Genomic DNA, 5,727 nt, shown 5'->3' with positions numbered 1-5,727 from the left:
TATATGATTTGTACCTGCGCCTTACTCTGTCAACCCAAAACGACGCAAGGAGGGGAAATGGAGAGAGTGCATGGCCCGTGGAGCCATTCCCTTGCCCTGCCTCCTCTCCCGGCTGCAGAACTTGGGTGGTCTCCTGACCTGAATGGCGTTCCCCATGTTTGTGAACAGAAGACATTGATAACTGCGTCGGGTCGTGACACGGCGTGACTGCAATGCGTGAGCTCTATGGGAAGATGCTGGGAAGAGCCAAAGTGTGAGCAGGCATGGGTCTGGAGGTGGTGTCACCCAGCTTTCTTTTACTGGGAGGGAAAAGAGGCCAAGGGGTGTTTGCCCAAAGATGACACAAACTCCTGCTACATAAACCTAGATGACTCAGTATTGAGTGGTATCAACTGTTTTCTCATTAGAAACAAAACCCAAAAAACCTATGTTCACATCTCCCAACTCAGATGCAAGTCTTGTGCCAAGTTACTTCTCTGAATGTCTGTGAGAGGGGACATCGGGGCCGCCTCCACAGCCCTCCTCACCACCCCCAGGCTGCCTTGCAGGGATGAGGGATGCATGCAGCCAAGGGGCAGGGGCTTGAAGAGTAGAAAGCGGTGGGGACCACAAGAGACCTGGTGGGAGAGGAGGGGGGGGGCTCAGGACAAGATGCCGGCCTGCCTCTACGCAGCTCCAGCAACTCAGTCAAGGGGAGGGGCAGGCATTGTGTCCAGCTACTCATTGTGTGTGGGGTGCAGGGGCCTCAGCACCAACCTTCAGACACCTCCACTGTGACTGTCCCGCAAAACGCCAGCTCCTCCCAAAAGAGCAGGGTACAGAGAAGGAAGCCCACCCAGCCTACCCTGGGATGCTTTGTGCCTATTTAATTAATCCCAAGAGGTTGCATTTTCAATTCATTCTGAGTTTCTGATGCTCCCAGTTTAAACAAGCTTTAGAAGCTTCAGTTGACGGTATGAACGAACGCCTGAGTTTTAGAGCTGTCATTCTTGTCCTAGCCTTCACTAATGCCTCCGGTTCTACCGCTTTTCCTTCCGCTGGGGAAACCATGGCCGGTGACGCACTCACTCAGCAAGTATTGCCAAAACATCGATTCCGTCAAGTTCTGGAGAGATGGGTTGTACCGTAGAATTTTTCGGTAACACTGGTAAATAAGGCAGCTCTGGGTAGCGACACAAGAAGGTACAGTGGACACACCTTGTGAAAGCCATAGGGACTGGACACCGTTGTGTTTTGCTATTTCCCCTTATAAGAAAGGGAAAGAGCAGAGGCATTCAAAACAATCCCTTTGGTTCAAAATGTCAGGCTGTGGTGGCACAGTTCAGGTGAAACACCGAATTGCTGTGTTGAAAAGCTGCAGGCACGTGGAAGGATGGGCGGGGAGCAGAGCGTGTGTGTGCTCGCGGCGGCACCTCCTGCGGTCTGCCTGGGGTGAGATGGGGGCGGTGGAGCCCTGTCCTCAGGGATTCCCTGGGAATGAATTCCCAGACTTTTTTTTTGCATGGGGAGTGTAATGGATTGTCACTTGTTCTCCAGGTGGACTGCGTTTTCATGGCAATTCTCACGGCCCTCAAAATACTTCAGGTGCACTTTGCTTTGTTTCAGTCCTCCAGTTCAGTCTACAACAAATTATTGGCAGTTAAACAAGATTTAGGCATAAAGATTTTAAGCGAATAAAAAGTTCATGATCTTACGAGACATCAAGTAGTCTGCCTTCTCTAAAACTTGCTCCTTCAAGTCAACTGGAGTGTCAACTAAACTATTAACAGCTCTAAATGAAATAAAAATTAGACTGAGAATCTTTAGTGCAAAAAAAATATATGGACCAGGATGAAATGCTGTTGTGTCATTTCATTCTCCTTGGGAAAAATCAAAATATTTTTGAACATGAAAAGTGGGTATTGCCCTGGCTGGTATAGCTCATTTGGTTGGAGCATCATCCCATAAACCAAAAGGTTGTAGGTTCAATTCCCAGTCCAGGCACATGACTAGGTCCAGCCCTTCATCAGGGTGCGTACAAGAGGCAGCCAACTGATGTATCTCTCCTTCTCTCTCCTCCTCCCTTCCCCTCTCTCAAAAAATTGCCCAGCCTGTCTTTGGGTGAAGATAAAAGCAAAAAGTTGGTTATTACATTCTTGAATGGAGCTTTTGCTGTTCTCTGGAAAATGCATAATGCCTGCCCTGCCCAAACTCCCTGGTGGCTGTGAAGATCGCTCCTTGGAAAGAATCCATTGTCGGCTGGAGGGCTGAAGGGGGAGCAAGCAAGGTCCTGCGCTGGGTGTCTGTGTGCGGGGTGCTACCGCTGACTCCTCCCAACAGTCCTGTCAGACATGCCTTATCACCCATGTCCCCCATGGTTATCACCCTTGGGAAACTGAGGTCCAGAGAGGTTAAGCAATTTTTCTGAGGTTACCCAGCCAGTGCTCCCATGGATTCAAATGCAGTGCAGCCAGAATTCAAACTCCCATGTGGCTCAAACGATACTTTCCCAAATGTACAAACAAACCTTTCTGTGGGGGTGGAAACAGGTGGGTCGTGGGGTGGGCAGGGGGGAGGTCAGGAGGAGGAAAGCTTTTTCCGACTGTTAACCTCTTTGTTCCATGATTGAGGCAAGGATCGTGAATCCGTGTTACAGTCTGACATTACCACAGTGGTCCTAAACATCAGCACGTTGGAGTCTCCTGAGGTCTTGATAAAACAGATCCTGCCCCCAGAGGGTCTAATCCGGTCAGTCCAGGGTGGGCCGAAGAATTTGCATTTTGAACAGGTTCCCAGATGATGATGATGATGATGATGATGATGATGATGATGCCAGTAGCCATATTTTGAGGACCACAATGTCACTATGTAATTTTTGCTCTAGTATTACTGTCCTTTCTCGGTTCTCCTTTTCTCCAAATTATAATAACCAGGGGCTATCAATGAGCCATTCTTAGCCAGCTCCTTGACTTGAGGCAAGCTGTGTCTCAATGAGGAGCACACTGTACAGCTGGGTGTCCGTCTGAGTGGCCCTGGCGTCCATCCTGGACCTCCCCGTTCTCATTCCACACGCCCTTGCTGGTTAGCAAGGGTGAGCACAGAAAAGTCACCCAATACCCTACACAGTTTGTTTGTTTTTTTCCATCCCACCCCTGGCCCCTTACATAGTTTTTGAGGCCACCCTGATGGGCCTCCTTACCATAAGAGAAGGGTCAGGATGAAGAGACAGAATGGTGTTAGACCATCGGCCAAGGTCATAGGATGACGTAGTGGTGAATACAGAGCCCAGGTCTCCCATCCAGGACCCTTTCTGCTACCAGCACCCTGCCTCAGAAACCCTTCTCAGCCGTTATTTAAATTTTTTTTGTTAGGAAAAGAAAAAAGATGGATGCAGAATTATCAGTGGGGACAACTGTAATTGAACAATAAAAAAATTGAAAAAGGATTCTTTTATCTTCTCAGTTAGAGATGCCCCTCAGCAGACAAAGGACAGAAGGCAGCCAGCCAGAGAGAACCGGGCGCCTGAGCCACACGCGGCCTGAGGAGCCTCAGGAGTGACCTCGGGGAGGGCAGACCAGGCCCCCTCCTCACATCGCCCCCCTCCGAAGGTTTCAGGGGGAGGGGCCAGCAAGCCACAGGTATCAGAAAGGCACCAGGGAGAGGGGGAGAACAAAGAAATGCAGATGGAACAAAGTGGATGTTTCCTCACTGAAGAAGAGCAGTGATAAAACGTTAGGAAGATCAGTGTCATTGTTCTGATTCCACCAAAATGTTCGGGGACACAACAGTCCTTGGCAGCTACAGCGTTGCTTATAGTGAACAACGTTATTAAAGTTTCTCCTCTTCCACTTACCAATATTAACGCATGACAGTGCACTTTGCTTTCCAGTTTGTAAAGCACTTTCACAATAGGAAAAATCTTGTTAAGTACTTGGTTACACATTCTATTTTTTTTTAAAGATTTTATTTATTTTTAGACAGAGGGAAAGGGAGGAAGAGAGGGAGAGAAAGTTCAATGTGTGGTTGCCTCTTGCGTGCCCCCTACTGGGGACCTGGCCTGCAACCCAGGCATGTGCCCTGACTGGGAATTGAACTTGTGACCCTTTGGTTTGAAGGCCGGCACTCAATCCACTGAGCCACACCAGCCAGGGCTCTATTTTTTTCTTTAAGCTTTTATTCATTTCTGGAGAGAGGGGAAAGGAGGACAGGAGAGAAACATCAATCAACCAAGGAGCTGGCCCACAACCCAGGCATGTGCCCTGACTGGGAATCGAACCAACAACCTTTTGGTTCATAGAACAACGTTCAACTCACACCAGCCACACCAGCCAGGGCTGGTTACACATTCTGCAATGAAACTGCTGGGACAGGGTAAGTGAACTGGAAAGCCTCGCCTTTCCTAACCACCAGAGTCTGTGTGTGAGATCCAAGCAACGTTGTGAGGATGTGGCGCGGGTTCTTTTTCCCTGGGCGTCTCCAGGACAGAGGGAGCACAGAAGAGCCGCTGATGTCTGCCTGTCCTGAACTCTCCTCTGTTTGTCAGACCCACCTATACAGCTGCCCATTCCACGCTTGTCCTTAGAGATCTTGTCTCTTAGACGGAACGTTTCCAAAACTAATATTATCTCACCACCTCCACCCATGTCAGGACATGACCCCTAGATGTGCTAGGTCGGCAATCCACAAACTTCCGCCTTCACCCCGCACTGTTCCCAGGACAGATAGATGATCAGGTCTCGAGTCCTGTGGATTACACCTCCCACTGTCTCTCGATCCCACCCACATCTCTGCAGACAAACTGCCGCTACTTTAGCCCAGGCCTTTATCAAGGAAAATCTCTCTCTCTCTCTCTCTCTCTCTCTCTCTCTGCATTGGCATTTAAGGTCGAAAACCCTTTCTTAAAAAAGGCCATCCTGGGCCTTGCAGGGTCAGGAGTATCTAACCCCTACTCATTCATTTCCGGTAACAACTTGCGTTACGGAGCAGCAAGTGAGGGTCCTGCCGCCAGCCGCCACCCTTTGGTATAATGCCAGAGACGAGGCAAAGGTTTGCTGATAGAAGAGTCTTTACGCAAAAGTTACACCACTTTGGAATAACAGCTTTCCACAGGCATGCCACTGAAGCCTATCAATGAAGGCTAGTATCTTTAACACCTGGGTTCTCCTAGCAATTTCCCTGTTTTTAATTATCTTATTTCCATAGGGTTAGTTTACAAACTAAAACATAAGATACAAAAGCCACACAATGTTGGGAGAATGGCAGGCATCTGCCACAAAGCTAGTCCCCTTCTAGAACACCCAGAGAATAACCCTCCCACGTTCTGCCGAGCCAGCCCGATCCGAGGCTGCGCCCGGAGTCTCTTCTCCCATCCAAAACACACCCAAATTACCGTCTGCTGGGAAGCGCAGGCAGCTGCAGCCCATCACCCGCGCAGCATCCTCAGGGAAGAAGGGAGCCCCAGAACCCAAGCCTTTCTTTTATTTCAAATCTTATCACCCATAATCCCACGCGCTCTGCAGGCATTCCGCTTCTCAGCCCGTCTCACCCCGGACCATTTATCACTGCCCTGGGCAACCTCCCACTACCGCCCCTTCCTACTCCTCCCCGGTGATCTGATCCGATCTCCATACCACTTAGCAATTGTGACAACCAAAACCTCACGAACCACCCCCCCACCCCCCAACACTGTCTTGGGAATCAGTAGCCGGACTAGTTAGCATCACTTCCCTGCTCAACTATTTTAATGAC

The sequence above is a fragment of the Phyllostomus discolor genome, chromosome 4 (assembly GCF_004126475.2).
Source record: "Phyllostomus discolor isolate MPI-MPIP mPhyDis1 chromosome 4, mPhyDis1.pri.v3, whole genome shotgun sequence".
NCBI lineage: Eukaryota > Metazoa > Chordata > Mammalia > Chiroptera > Phyllostomidae > Phyllostomus > Phyllostomus discolor.
Note: the sequence above shows the minus strand (reverse complement) of the source record.